General features: G+C 40.1%; 1 protein-coding gene across 1 annotated transcript in view; it reads left to right on the top strand.

Moving 5' to 3' along the window:
- The first annotated feature begins 12,005 nt into the window (after positions 1-12,005).
- arhgap5 (Rho GTPase activating protein 5) overlaps positions 12,006-16,261 on the top strand; it is a 65,630-nt gene continuing 61,374 nt past the window's right edge. Inside the window, exon 1 of the mRNA XM_061217711.1 lies at positions 12,006-12,255. The gene's annotated coding sequence lies outside the window, so the exon portion shown is untranslated. The remainder of the gene's footprint in view (positions 12,256-16,261) is intronic.

Raw genomic sequence — 16,261 nt, forward strand, 5'->3', positions numbered from 1 at the left:
GGGTGAAGGTATCTCAATCAACGGTTTGAAGAAGACTTAGAGAGGTATATATGCTTGAAAGAAAAACAAGCAAAAATGTTTTGTTTTTTTACCCATGTGAGCCATTAGAAAATGACAGGATGACAATTCAGTTCGTGATAAACCAAATAATTGGTTTAGTTCTTGCCTAAGTATATACCCTAGTGTACAAAAAAGAAAACCAAAACTGAGTTTATCTTATGACCTCATTTATTTAATAACATCTAACGATGCTATATTAGCTTAAAAGACCTTTCCTCACATAATTGCGGCCAATTTATAATTTAAGTTGTTTATGGCGAGAGGGAATAGGACTTCATATTAGAGTGAGACACTAAGAAAGGAAGAGGTATTTTACTTTCAACATAGCAGATAGAGGATTTTCTTCATTTAGTAATTTATTTATCATTTAATGGACAGTGATTACAAATCCTCCATATACTGTACCTTATCTGAGAAAGCACAGAATCCATTGATAATTAGACCACTTAATATGGCATATGCAGCATTGCAATATTTGCAGGTGCCCTTGTCCATATGCAGTATAAACAGTTGTATTTCATTTAGCAGTGAGGTGTCAGGGAATAGGGAATATGCATGTTTTGGAGACTAATAGGCGCTATACTGCAGTCAACTGTTGTGACTGCTGCAAAGATATTTCCATACTGTATTCTGAGCAGACATCCCTAAAGGAAAAAAACAAAGCTAACAAGAAAATCATTATAATGCATACCGCAAATTCAGACTAATTTTCCCTTGAAAACACACCCTTGCAAATATCAAAATACTACTTCCTCAAAGCAGAGGAGAGTGGTGGGAATACGTGCTGTTGACAGCCCGAAAGAGTGGAAACCATTGTGGCTTAACAATTCCCGAATTACAGAAGTGATTTCTTTCATGTGAATGGGGATGTGAGCTAGTATGCTAACTCTGCACCAGAGGGGACGTACATTCTTCATCCAGATTGTTATACACTCACCAAGCACATTTTTACTTTATTACACCTACTGCCTTATTCATGAAATTATCTAATCAGCCAATTGTGAGGCAGCAGTTCAATGCATACAATCATGTAGATATGGGTCAGGAGCTTCAGTTAATGTTCACATTAACCATTGGAATGGGGAAAAAATGTGATCTTAGTGACTTTGACCATGGAATGATTGTTGATGCCAGACAGGGAGTTTGCAAAAAAAAAAGAAAAAGAAAAAAAATCCAGTGAGTACCAGTTCTGCTGACAGAAACGCCTTGTTAATGAAAGACATCAGAGGAGACTGGACAAACTGGTCAAAGCTGACTGGAAGGTGACAGTAACCACATATTACAACAGTGGTATGCAGAAGAGCATCTCTGAACACAGAACGCATCATAACTCTAAGTAGATGTAGAAGTCTAAAAAATATGTTTAATAAACACCTAATAAAGTGCTCACTGAGTGTATGTCTCGCAACAACTGATCTGGGATCTAGAAGTGCTCTGGAACATCTCAACTAATGCTGAACCCAAAGCGTGAGGTTTTTCCCAGGTCCTAACTCACAGCAGTCATGTAAGATCTCATGGTGAAAGAGTAAGAGTGTTAACCCTGGTATCCTGGCTAAATTCCTAAAAAAACAAGTTCTCTACATCATGCCCTTCATCTGATTGGCTCCACAATTCCACTACATTCTCTATCCTCTTTATCCCCCAGGCCATAACTGCAAAAGAAAATTCCATTCTAACTTAATTAAAAATTGTCTTAGATCTAAATAAGCTCTGGTGAAATATTGCTTAACAATTAGTTTGTTGAATTCAACATCAGATGAATTCCAAAAGCATGCTCTGCAAAAGTGAACGGAAGCAACCATTATCTGGTCTAAAGAGCCCATCAAAGTAACCATAAACACAAACGCAAGCAAATAGCTAGGTGTATGCTGTAAATTATATGGTGGAACAGGCCTCTTTCAAAAGCTACCCTCAAAAAGACTTCTAGCAGCACGTTGTCATCAGCATTTACTGCTGACAGACTGTGAAGTATATGAACCTAAACTTATTTATTTACCCATATTTATTTGGTGTGCAAAGGTTAGAGCAAAAACCAGCATTGCTGGGTCCCAGAATGTTTATTTTTCTCTCTCTATGCAGACTCGCTGTGGTTTCAGGAAAGGGAACATCAGTCCTAATTAGCCTAGCATAGCAGAATGGTTATTAGGCTCCAAGAATCACAAGTACTGTGTTTAGAGCTTTAAGCATAGACAGGAAGTGACATCACTGCACTCGAGGCACATTCACAGTTACAGCAGTGGAAGGAATTCTCCACAACACTAAAACAACTGTCACTTTCTTCGCTGTATATGCCAAATCTACGTGTTGAGTTTTTCTTTTGTTTTGCACTTGCAGGTATTCCTATGGCCATGGGCTGTGCTCTAGCTTTCATTCATTGTGGATGAGATCTTGAGGTATACAGATGGCATATGGCCCCGCAGTACATCTGACTGAAGTGAGCATCTCTGCACAGCTGATGTTGAGTGTTGGTAATTGAAGCGGTTTGGCCCAGAATGTCCTCAGGGTTTGATCTATAATATGCTGATCTGGGTTTGCGTTTCCTGAGGGATCCTAGGGAAGCCCTGTGGTATAATGGATTGTCTGGTACTAGCAACATGGTTTCTAATGGCAAAAAAACAAGATGTAGACACATTCTATCTGTTTTGGACATAATGTTGGAATGGGCATGCAGGTTGTAGTTCTTTGACCAAAATCTTCCTAGTGAGGTTAAATCACTTCCAGTCATGTCTGTCTGACTAATAGTATGCCATGGCATCACCAGAAGAGGTTTTCTTTTATTATTGAATGACACAAATATAAATATCGATTGTCAGATGACCAAATAAAAAAACAAGCGCAGCAAGATACAGGAATTCTATAAACACATTGTTATACATTGGCACCTGAATAGTTTTGATATCCAGCTATTTTCATTTGACTTATGTGCAAGAAATGAAATAGATGAAAGGTGATTTCTGTCTTATTGGATTAGTTTGGTTCTAATTGAGCAAACACAGACTGCATTCTGACACATACTGGTGATGAGAATAGCTTACACCTGAGAGTAGAGATAAAACTATAATGGTTGGTTTGGTCAAGTGGCCTTAGGAAAAACATTGACAATCCTATAAAGCAGAATGGCAAGATACTTAAAACTACATTTTTCTAAAGCTGTGAAATATCTAACTGATGAATAGGGACTATTATTTTGAACATGGGAACAACAACATTGACTGTTTCATCCAAGGCTGTTGTTTATTCTTGTACTTCAATTCTGTTAATGTATTTAAAATTAGCATTTGATAGCCTGAAAACATTCATATACAGTCCCCTTTTGTACAAAGACACCCCAGACAAACAAGATCTTACCAACAAAGGTCATTTGAAGAGACTCATGTAGGCACTAGTTTGTAAAATACCTAATGAAAGTCCCAGTGGATAAACTTGACTGAATTAAATGCATATTATTATGTTTTCCTACTTTTAATGAGACCTCAGATTCACCATTGTCCTTCAGGGCTGCAGCCTTACTACAACCCATAATATAATTTTGTGTAGATACAGTTACAGTCAAATAGCTGAGTTGTGATAGATACAGTTATACACAACGGGCTGAATTGCGGTAGATATGTGTTATACATTTTTGGGACTTACAATTCTTGCACTCTGATAGCAGTTTCACATCATTTGAATGATTTACAGTAAAAAATATAGATATATATTTTAGTTTTTTTAGTTAGACTCTGCTGTGAGCACTGTGAGATACATCCACTTCATGGACGCCATGGTTTCAGATGGAGTCTAAAAACTCATTGGAAAAGGAGGCTTTCACTTCTGCCAGGGAATTCTGAGGGGGTGGTCTCTGGCGGGAAAATTACTTTTTTAGGGGGGTGGGCTGATGGAGCTGCCCCAGCTGGTTTTCCTCAAGCAGACAAAGCTGTTAGGAGCACGTCTACGCCCCTGGAGTGTGGCATAACTGTAACTCTCTGAAGATTAAGTGCTTGGAGTACATCCACTAAGTCAGGGTACAGCCACTGGCTGATTGAGGTGAAGGGGGCCCACCTGGTTCTGGAAACCAAGAGAGCCGTGTGCCTGTTTCTTTTTAAGTATATATATACATACACTGTATGTGTGTATGTGTGCCTGCGTGTTGTCGTGTGAATGTGCGCGTGTGTATGCATGCATGTATGTGTACACTGTGTGTGCATGCGTGCATGTATGTGTACAGTGTATGTGTACATGCGTGTGTGTACAGTATTTGTGTGTATGTGTGTGACTGTGTGCGGGGGGGCGGGGGGGGCATGTAACATAGCTCTCATGTCAAGGGCTTTTTCCAGCACATTCCTGTGTGACACAGTGTTATAACTTGGCCCGCTCCCCTTGCACACTGGTTTCAGCCCTGTCGGCTGCGGCTGTTGAAAGTGTTCCCTGTGTTTATTCTGAACCGGTTGTTTAAGTCCGGCCTCCAGAGCGTGGGGAGGGAGGCAGGGAGGGAGGAGACTTGGCCGCAGCCAGAGAGGTCTGTGGGGGCACGTTTCCCAGATCAGCTGCAGTAAATTGCTGCCCCTGCTGTTGTGGTTTTCCAGCCCGTCAGGGTCAGTGGAGTGATTTGGGCTCTTATCTGGAAAGAGGTTTTATCTGTTAATTTCCACATACTTTAGAAGCAAGGCCCGTTGAGAATGGCTGCATGACGCCGTAGTTTTTCCTACTCCCCACTCGCAGTGTGTTGTAGGAACCCGCATCGAAGTTTATGTGTGGATACGAGCACTGATTTGGGGGCGGGGGATGGGGGCCAGGTGTATGGGGACTACTCTTGCATTGCCATCTACTTCCTAAACACAGAATTCTGAAATAGGGAATGTTTTCTTATTTTGTTTTATATTTAGGCTTTTCTGGATCAGGCAATTTATTTATTATAATATTAATTTATATAATTTGACATTATATTTATTTGCTTTTAGTTTTTTTCTCCAACAAGGGGAGGGGGGCTGGTGGCATACACCAGGTCTGTATTACTAACTATTGTTTAGAAATGTATACATTTGGAATCAATATGAATTTTACAGCCTGTTTTTCAGCCCTCATATTCATTGTGCTATGAGAAAAATGACATGCTGTTAACATTGATCTCCTCTTCAGTATTAAGAGCCTTTTAACGACTCTGTTGTCGCTTTGTTCTGTAACAATGGCCCCTTTGCTCCTGGAATGCAATTTCTTGGACCAGTCCATAACACTGCACCACGCTCAAGACGGGGGAATGCGACGTATTCATTACAGTAAAACACTGTCCATTTCCAAATTGTTCATCCGTCTCCTTGCAGAAACACCCCCACAGATTCATCGAGGGTAAACACATACTATTTATATTGTCTGACAGTTGTGTTTGAAGAAAGTGCTTTTGATAGAGAACTGCTTTAGTTTTCTTTGGTTTTGCTCATGTACTGTTATGAGGCCCATGGCGGGCACAGTTATAAGCAGTGCGATTCCAGTTTGACAGTTTTCCCCTCTCAACTGTTCATAATGACACTGCCTCCATATAAATCACCGAGTTCACAGCACCAGCAGTCCTCCTCACCAGAAGTAATGATCAAATATCACAGGTCAAATACATGTGTTTCAAAAGTTTACAGGGAAATTAAAGTGAATATTGAAACTGACTGCTGAGAATAAAAAGGAAGAGTTTGCATATGCTGACTAATGCAGCTGGGAACCTGAATATTATTGCTATATCAATATAACGGGGCATTAATTTTTATTGTGTGTTCTGGGGCAGAAAGGACCTCCAGCAGTGTCACTGCACATCTTCCGTCGACATGTCAGAGGGAATATGGAACAATGGGCTAGCTACTTGTATCCAGAATAGAGGAAAAAGGAATGGGTGACGGGCAAACAAACCAAAATAACTACGATAAGCAAATTCAAGGGCAGTAGGTTGAGCAGGTCAGTACATGAAACCTATTTGTTTCATATTGAGCTCAGCCTCTCTTCTGCACACTTTGCACACTAACTAGCTGCTGTTTATAACAGTGCAGTGCAGATTAGAACAACATGTTTATTTTGGTTGTCATGAGATTAGGTAACTACCCTCCACCCCCACCACGACCAATACAGTTTATTTTTTACTGCTCAACAGGAACTGCTGACCTCTTAATTCAACAGATAAAAGGCACAGGTGTAACAAGTCACACAGTAGCAACTGTTTTCTTTTCCAGACTGAGAGCCTGAATCCAGCCCAGCTTTTGAATTGCACTTTTCCCATTTCCCTGAAACCCAAAAAGCCAATTGAACGCTATCAAAAAAAGCCCCAGCTTTCTCTTTCACCCTGTCTGAAAAAGCCTTGAGTCATCCTCAAAGACAGAGGCCGAAGAGTGAAGGCCCCTCACATGATAATACAGTAATACTCTGTCAGGCAGCGTGTGAAAGTAAAATAAGTGAAAAGCAAGCTTTTTCTTCTGGGCTGTGATTAACTGGAATTCCCTCACAAAAGGCACAATGTTCTTGGTGGGAGGGGGGGAGGAGGTCTCTTCAAAGGGGAAGTTGATGTGAATCGACAACAAAAAAAGGGAAAAAAGGAAGTCAACTTTCTTGTACACTTGGATTGTAAAAAAGCCCATTATGGTTGGGAAGGGGGTTGTGTTATTTGCTTTTTATGGAATCAATTACATTTATGGCACCTACTGAACACAAACCAAATTCAAAATGGGACAAATGGGCATGCTGCATGACACACCATTTTTGAATGAAATAAACAACGTCCTAGCTACCCAACCAAGCACTACATTGATTGTTAGCAGAGCAGTGTAAATGTTTACATATATTCTGCTAATAATGGCTTCTATACTTCACTTTGAATGTGTGTGTGTGTGTGTGTGTGTGTGTGTGTGTGTGTGTGTGTGTGAGAGTGTACTGTAATATTCTTAAGCCCACAATGCTTGTGCCAGAATGCTGGGTGTGTCCCTCGCTTTGTAAAAGTACAGCTGTGCTTGATAAACCCTCCCCAGTGAGCTGTCCTGTCTCAGTCAGCTGATGACCTCTGTTTGCTCAGAGCTCCATTGTGTCTGTACCCTGCTGCCGGCCCCGCCCTCGCTGCGTTCTCTCCTCCAGAACAAACACAAGGTCAAAGTTCAAAAGGCTGAGGGCGTTGCGGGAGCCACATCCTCATCGTGGCACGCATTGCGATGCATAGTCACGTTTAGCTGCTTGCGCACACTATATTCTGGAGGCATAGATCTGTTGTGCTACCTGTTAGGCCGATTATCAAAGGTGAAATCACTGTGTATGTGTGTGTGTGTTGCCTCTGGTATACTTACCTTTTTATTTTGTAATTGTCTCAATGCAGTGAGTGTGACTTTCATCCTTTTTATTGAGGGATTGCACTTGAATCTCTGCAGATTTATTTTTCCATTGATGCCAATGATACACTGAAGTGCTTGTGTCAGTGACCAAGGCCCCTGTTTATATTACACAGGGTGAAGGTCTGCATTCTTTGATTAATATCCCCTGTCTGTCAGGCTTCTGTCCCCCGAGAAGCTGACTGTGAATACATGGATGAAGGGCTTCTGAGGAGAAAACATTTCCATAATCCTGCAACCACTACAAAACAAACATTGTAGGTAATCCAAATATTCTCTTCTAATATTTGAAATCCAGAAATGTAAACTATTATCCATTAATGGTATTTGGCAGACACTCTTATCCAGAGTAACGTACAACAAAGTGCAAAGTGCATACCCATAACCAGGGATAAGGGAACTGAAAGACCCTAGAGGGAAGTACAATTTCAACTGCTACCTGCACAACAAGGATAAGGACCAGGGCCTATTTGATTTTTTTTTAATCTTTTTTTTTTTATCCTGCAATATGATCAATTTTGAACTTTTGTTTTATATATATTCAGAAGCATTCACGTGTTCATTGATTTATTAAGTGTAACAAAATCTTAAGGTGTTTTGACACCCTGTTGTTAAGCTGAATGTTGATATTTTGTCTAGAGTGCAAGCTGGGGTCAAAACCTGGTCAATTACCCTCTCTGCACTCTGGTAATACTTGGATGCCGATTTCTATGCAGAAATGTTTCTGGATGTGAGTTGTGCAGTGCCTGAATGTATTTCCGTTTTTGTGGGAACTATTAAAGTGTCATTTTATAAAAACTGCTTCAAAGTGATGCATGGAAATTGGTAACTTTGTTTAAGTATGTTTAGCACTGAGTCTGGAGAGAACGAAACAAATATCAATCTGCTGCTCCCACTACCCCCACCCCCTTCAGAATTTTAAGCTAAATGCAGGGTTTTTGAAGCTCAGCATATGATGTTGAGTAAATCTGCTTAAAATCCACTTGCTAGGTTATGAAAGTAGGTGCCTCGGGGTGAGATGAGACAGAAAACTTTGGTGGCATTGTTCCAGGAAGCTATTTAATCTCCATTGGTACTGATTTGATCATTTATCTGTCGTATGAAACAGAACAGACATGTATCCCTGTGATCACTTTTGACAGACGAATAATCAAGCCAAGGACATGAATGTAGACCATATCAATGGAATTACAGCTGTCATTATGCACCCCCCCTTCCACCTCCAACTACCCCTTTGGCATTATTCTACGAGCAAATGGGTCCTTTAAGATTTACCCTCAGTGTGCACTTTATTAGGTATTTATTAGACTTATTAAGTCTTCTGCTGCGGTAGCCTATGCACTTAGAGGTTTGATGCGTTGTGTGTTCAGAGATGCTCTTCTGCATACCACTGTAGTAATGTGTGGTTATTCGCGTTTCTGGCAGCTTCCTGTCAGCTTTGACCAGTCTGGCCCTTCTCCTCTGACTTCTCTTATTAATCACACGTTCCCGCCTGCAGAACTGCTGCTCACTGGATGTTTTTTGTTTTTCGCACCATTCTCAGCAAACTCTAGAGACTGTGCATGAAAATCCCAGATAATGAGAAAATCCCAGAAATCTGAGATACTGAAATCACCCTGTCTGTGCAGATTTTGAAATACTGGTGATATGAGAAATTGTGATGACAAACCTTCATAAACATAACCATGTGCAGAAATTCTTTTGTTCACATCATTCACATTATTTGGGAGATTTGAAACTTTGACAGATGTGAATCTCGCGATGAGCAACAGTGATGCCAGTTCACGGTGCCAGCTGACGGTGTAAAAATGTTCATATTGGCATTGTATGTGTTTTTGTTTTTGCTGTGCAGAATGCTTGATGTAACTGCAGTGAGTACATATACAGTGGGAGCAATAATTATTTGATCCCTTGCTGATTTTGTAGGTTTGCCCACTTACAAAGAATGGAACTGTGTAGAATTTTAATCATAGGTACAATTTAACATTGAGAGACAGAATATCTCAAAATAATCCGCAATAACAACATCATATAAATTTTATAAATTTATTATCGTATTTCTGCATGAAATAAGTATTTGATCCCCTACCAATCAGCAATAATTCTGGCTCCCACAGACCAGTTAGTTTTCCATTAAGAAGCACTCCTAATCTCAACTCATTACCCAAAACACCTGTGTCAACTCGTTACATCGTTATGTAGCTGTATAAAAGACACCTGTCCACACAATCAATCAGATTCCAATGTTTCCACCATGGGCAAGACAAAGGAGCTGTCTAAGGACATCAGGGACAAAATTGTAGACCTGCACAAGGCTGGGATGGGCTACAGGAAAATAAGCAAACAGCTTGGTGAGAAGTTAACAACTGTTGGAGCAATTATTAGAAAATGGAAGAAACACAAAGTCACTGCCAATCTCCGTTGGTCTGGGGCTCCACACAAGATCTCGCCTTGTGGGATATCAATGATCATGAGAAAGGTCAGGGATCAGCCCAGTACTACACAGGAGGAGCTTGTTAATGACCTGAAGGCAGTTGGGACCACAGTCACGAAGAGAACCATCAGTAACACACGACACCGTGAAGGATTAAAATCCTGCTGCACGCGCAAGGTTCCTGTGCTGAAGAAGGCACATGTACAAGGCCCATCTGAAGTTTGCCAAAGAACACCTGGATGATCCAGAGGAGGCTTGGGAGAAGGTGATGTGGTCAGATGAGACCAAAATAGAGCTATTTGGCATCATCAACTCGACTCGCCGTGTTTGGAGGAAGAGAAATGCTGAGTACAACCCCAAGAACACCATCCCCACTGTGAAGCATGGAGGTGGAAACCTTATGCTTTGGGGGTGTTTCTCAGCTAAGGGGACAGGATGACTTCACTGTATCGAGGGGAGGATGAATGGGGCCATGTACCAGGAAATGGCGACAACCTCCTTCCCTCAGTGAGAGCACTGAAAATGGGTAGTGGATGGGTCTTCCAACATGACAATGACCCAAAACATACGGCCAAGGCAACAAAGGAGTGGCTCAAAAAGAAGCATATTAAGGTCCTGGAGTGGCCTAGCCAGTCTCCAGACCTAAATCCCATCAAAAATCTGTGGAGGGAGCTGAAGCTTCGAGTTGCCAAGCGACAGCCTGGGAACCTTAAGGATTTGGAGAGGATCTGCAAAGAGGAGTGGACCAAAATCCCTCAAGATCTGTGCAAACCTGGTGAAAAACTACAACAAACGTCTGACCTCTGTGCTTGCTAACAAAGGTTTCTCCACCAAGTATTAAGTCCTATTGTTCGATGGATCAAATACTTATTTCATGTGAAAATATGATATAAAATTTATAAAATGTATATGATGTTGTTATTGTGGATTATTTTGTGATATTCTGTCTCTCAATGTTAAAATGTACCTATGATTAAAATTCTACACAGTTCCATTCTTTGTAAGTGGGCAAACCTACAAAATCAGCAAGGGACCAAATAATTATTGCTCCCACACTATCACACCGAGCTACAAGTTAGATTGATGAATCAAAACTAACAGAAAAAATGAATGATTTATCAATTAAATTGAACTGTGTGTTTGTAGGATATGGTAATGCAGTGCTTGTCTGGAAAATGTTAACTTCTGTAATCAGTTTACAGAATCAAATGCTACACATTTACAGCCAAGTGTACTGTTTATTGTCAAATAATTATGAAACATCCTGGTGTCTCCTCCCAAGGTAGCAAGGAAGTACAGAAAAGAATACACCATTACAGTTTAAATTCAGCATTTCTGACTAATCACATTATTTGTTATTGAAAATACCAGCTAATAATCAATCCAATGATTTAAGATCTTTCAAGCAGAAGCACAATGATTGTTCCCCAGGCAACATATAAAGGTACAAATCTAAATATAAGAAATGAATATAACTATATATAATATAATATTTTTTAATATTCACATTTCATACAAATAAGCTGATGTCTATAGAAAAGACTGGGATATTAATGTGTTTTGCACTTAAGAGATCATGAACACAACATTTCTTTATTTTAAGAAAATAAAAGGAATCATGCGATCAAAACTGTATCCAATCAAATGTTTTTTTTTTTTTTGCCAAGCTGCTCTTCTTTTTGATTGAGTAATTAAAATGATATGAATAATAATGAATAATATTCATATCAATTGTTAAACACAATATATGCCAATGAATAATAAGGGAATTGCGGTGTGACCCTTTTAAGAGGTTGATTTCCAGGTGTAGTGTGGCTATTGTACATATAACAGTAAGTGGCGCTTCATAGGGGCGAATGCCAAAAAAATATAAGTATTATTCAGTACATTCACATATTAATGAGAGAGTGGACAATGGGCTAATCAAACGCAGAAACATTATGTTGTCTTTTGTGAAGTCAAAGCACCCATCCATTGTATTATTCGTTTTTATTGAAACTTCGTGCAATTAACTTCTGTTTACAAAGGTTCTTTAAATAACGATCTTATTATATTGGCTTTGCAAGTACGCGCATGATTCCAGCAAATGTGCATGCGCGTCGCGCCCCCGCACACAGCCGAATGGAAAAGTTACGGGGGGAGAGAGTGAGTGAGTAGAGCAGGATCCATCCGTCGCCATTACTGACTGGAGTGAGAGGGGAGGGAGCGCGGCTCGGATTACATACAAGAGTAAAATACGAAAAAATAAATAAAAACAGCACTTTTTTGGAATCTGAGAGGATTTGTTTTATGTTGGGTTGCGACAGAAACGATTGAAAAGTACACCTGTTTTCAAGAGGCGATCGAATCCCGGAGAATATATTTTGAAAAGAAGACACAAGAATGCTACCGCTTTTTCGTGGTGTTGGGAGCTGGGAGCGACCATGTTAGGTAGGGGAATGTATTTGGAGTAAACTGCTCCGACTTTCGTACTCTGGATAGGATAACTAAGAGTACCTTGTTTAACTTGCTTTTACAAGACCGGACAAGAGGACAAGCACCTTAATATAAATTTGTCACAAACCATTACCAGGTTTGTGCAGTATATTTCTCAGGAATGTATTGTTCAAGTCCGTCCTTATGATTTCCAAAGGAATCGGGGGTGGGGGTGGTGATTGTGCCTTGTCCGGGCAGGTGATGGTGCGAGGCCCGCTTCGGCATTTAGCTAGTGTTTCACAAGACACTTTTTTGCCTGGATTGGGGTAATTAATGACAACGCATACCTCGACGCGGACCAATAGTTTGCTTTGTAGCCTGCTACATTGTGCTAGCCAGCTAATATCTAAAGGACGGTTCGCGTATGGGCATTCTATGGCTAGCTGGCTAGCTAACTTAGCTGCGCGAACACTCGCTTCGTTTTCTTCTAGCATAGCAAGGTAATGTCAGAATATTGCTGAACTGGCCTATGTATAAGTGACGTGCCATAACTTATAAGTTATTCGTTTAGTATTTGCTTGGTAGTTATTTGTAGATGAGAAATGTTAGTCAGCTGCTACATTGGGAATGACTGGGCTTGCTCATGCCGTTATTCGCAGTATTTTACCAGTGCAGCAAGCTCCAGCCAACTAATTTAGTTCTGATGTAGCGTTACTAGCTACCATTCGCTGTCAATTAGCTATCATAATCAGATAAAAGATAAAGAAAACTAAGATTAATAACATGCAAACGAAATGCATCGATTTCCTCAGTTATTCATTTGAGCTTTCCATAACAACGTCGTGGCAACGTTACGGCAACGTTGTCTAAATAACATGAGTTTCCTTCTAACATCTGGAAGGTTTAACATTTGTTCGTAGCTACTCAACGTTTGTGTTTTCCAGCTGTAGCTAGATGGCTATAATAACCGTTCATCAATTTATTTGAGACGCATGTGAAACGGAACGAATGTATGCTGACGTTATCGCTAGATTGCTAGCCAGGTAATGTTTTATATTTCCGAAATTCAGTTTCCATAACAGTCGCTAGCTTCAATTAAGATTGGCGCTATGTTACTTGTCGCTCTAGTTAATAAATGCTAGCTATCTAGCTACCTAATACCCAAGAAGCATGTGTCAGACACGCACGTTGATATTCCTGGGTTGAGGAATCCCACAGTGGATAGGCTAGCTAGCTAGATTGAAACCGAACTGTTGAAATACACAGGTCTGTGATAGCCGGTAGCTTGGCTAAATTAGTGATGTCTTGCTTGGTTTTGTTGGTGGATACATGGCTAGCTAAGTTAGTTTAAAATGGCATCAATCGAAACGCAACCTTGCCTAATTTTAGAGACCACAATACGTTATCAGAATACTTTTGCTAACGTGTTAGCTATCATCCCATAAGGAAAATGAATATAGTCTGACTTGCTCCTTGCTTCAAAATTCACTACCAGTTGAATATAACATCAGCTGCTAGCTAGTATCTACGGTTCCTAACACGCATGTACCAGATTGGTAGCTAGCAAACCATTCAATACCGTTCGATGGTTGACGAGCAAGCGGATCTTACTTAACAGTATTTTTTGTACACCATGTTCCTGTATAACGTTAGTTCAACGGTGATGTCGCAAAAGATGTTTTGTCTACGCCCAACTTAATCAGGTTTGGGGTAGAGTTGGGATTTAAATCAGAATACGACTTAACCTGAATTGAAAGGCATTTCGGAGTTGGCCACATTCCGCCCCGCAAAGGTCGGAAACACCAAGTCGGAAATCACACCGCGTCTGTATTGAATAATGTACCAATGCGTACATAGTACAGTTTGTTTAAGTATCCGTCGCATACAAGTTAGCTAGTTTGCTGGCAAAGCCCAGTGTTCCAGGTTGTTTTCGCAAGAATGCCACAAAAGGGAGAGTGCAGGGTTTATTATTCCTTTCGTGGCGGTTTTGTGGTTCTTTCATCTGACCATGTCAATGTATTGTTGTACCTGCAAAACGCTGACATTTTAAAACGCGCATGTTTGCTTTTTCAGTGATCAGTGCACAGGAAACGCGATATAACCGTAAACCAAAACCTCGGTCCGTATCCCTGAATTTCGACCCCCGCTTCGTGAATCTCGCGACGCTAAAAACGCCCAGCCTCATCTGGTCCCTTGTTCAGACCTCGAGATAGCAGTAGTTGTCGCGGCAGTATAGACACAACAACGTATGTAAAACACATAACCGAAATCCATTTGAAATCCATAAGCTATGTTATTTACTTGATGTGGAAATGAGTCTTGTTCCCGTGTTTGCGGTTACCTGGCATGTAAAGCGTTGGTGAGGCTCGTGGCCTGCGGTTGCTAGTTTCACGAGGTGGGTATGGAAGGAGCTCTTCCATCAATTTCATGTAGCCTATTTGACTTTTAAAACTGCGCTAAAATAATGATCCATGATAATTATCGACATATTTCGGCAACTGTTCAACTCAAATGTTCTCAACATTAAACAGATGACTGTAAATTGCACTAAGATCCTGTCGGACATCAAAGTCATGCTTCGGTGCAACTGCTCCAGCGCAGTCCCCAATTTGATATCAAACGCTTGCTATCACCCTCTGAATTGTATTTATTTAGGCTTCATGAACGTTTGTAGGAAGGTCTGCCTGTCCTCTAAGATTAACATAGCCAAATAAGGTGCATCACTACCTACTGGTCATTTGTGATCTTAACTGCGGGATATGCGCCATATTTTTATGTATGAAGGGTTCGTCTTTATAGTTCAATGTGAATGCTTTGTCAGAGTAACAGGAGTACTCTGTCTGACCACAGGATTTTTTTCTGTTGATAATCAAACACCACTGGATGCATTGGACATGCTACTGATTTATTCTATGAATTAAATTAATAATTGTAATGTGACGGCTCGATAAGACTGTAGCTGAGAGATATGCAATGTGATCTTACCAGAATGCTCATGTTTCAGTTTGCTATCTTTGGAAGAAAGATAGGTTTGTTAATTTCCTTTGCACCATATTCTTGTGCTTCAAAGTTCATAGCAGTAATCAGTCTTTGAAACAATATTTCTAATAATTAATAAAGAATATAGAATGTTTGGCTATGTATTAATCAATATTTATTCTGAGTATATTTAATGTATTTACAATTTTGTTTTTACTTGGCCTTTAAATTATATGAACAAGCAGACTAGTAATGTGTTTTACAGTTTTTAAGCCTATACTATGACGAGCTATTGAAATCGTTTTTTTATTTTTTTAAGTACTGTGCGACTTAATGCTGCCTACTAAGTTTAATTTTTTTATTTGCTTTTCATACAATTCAGTAGCAAACTCAGTATTAGATGCATTTCTGTCATGATCACATATTATTGCTCGTTGCTGTAAAGATATATGTATATATATATATATATGGGACTGAGAAAAAAGTTGTAGCCCTACAAAATTAGTAACCATAAAATTAAATGTAATGGTTTAGAAATGCTATAATATTGCTAAATTGCAAGAAAATCCAAACTCTGAGAGAAGGCCAGGTCTAGACTGGAGTATAAAAGTTACCAAGAATTAGGTAATTTATTTTGCATGCCAGATATCTGAAAAATGTTTGCACATGTCTCCGTGTGTGTCGGATGTTTTCAGAGCAGGGGAGATGATAAAAGGTGCCCTGGTCATAATCTGCAATCTGACACACTATATGAAACATTACCCTGCAGAACAGAACAATGCTTCCAAAGTGCCGTTAACTCAGAGCTGAACACTCCTCTTGATTGCTGGTGATGTAATTGGAACTCAGGCAGCTGCGATCCCTTGCTGTATGTCAGTGGGAGGAAGTGCAAAGTTGTCTTCTGAATATTTTCTGCACATGTTGATGCCACCTTGCATACAGTCTCCAAAAAGATTGTGCACGTTCGGCATCTGGAGAAGATTCATTGCTTGTACATGTTGAATGCGTTATTTTTGTGGCTAGTGGCTAATTGTAGCATATG

This window comes from Conger conger, chromosome 1, assembly GCF_963514075.1.
Source record: "Conger conger chromosome 1, fConCon1.1, whole genome shotgun sequence".
Classification (NCBI taxonomy): domain Eukaryota; kingdom Metazoa; phylum Chordata; class Actinopteri; order Anguilliformes; family Congridae; genus Conger; species Conger conger.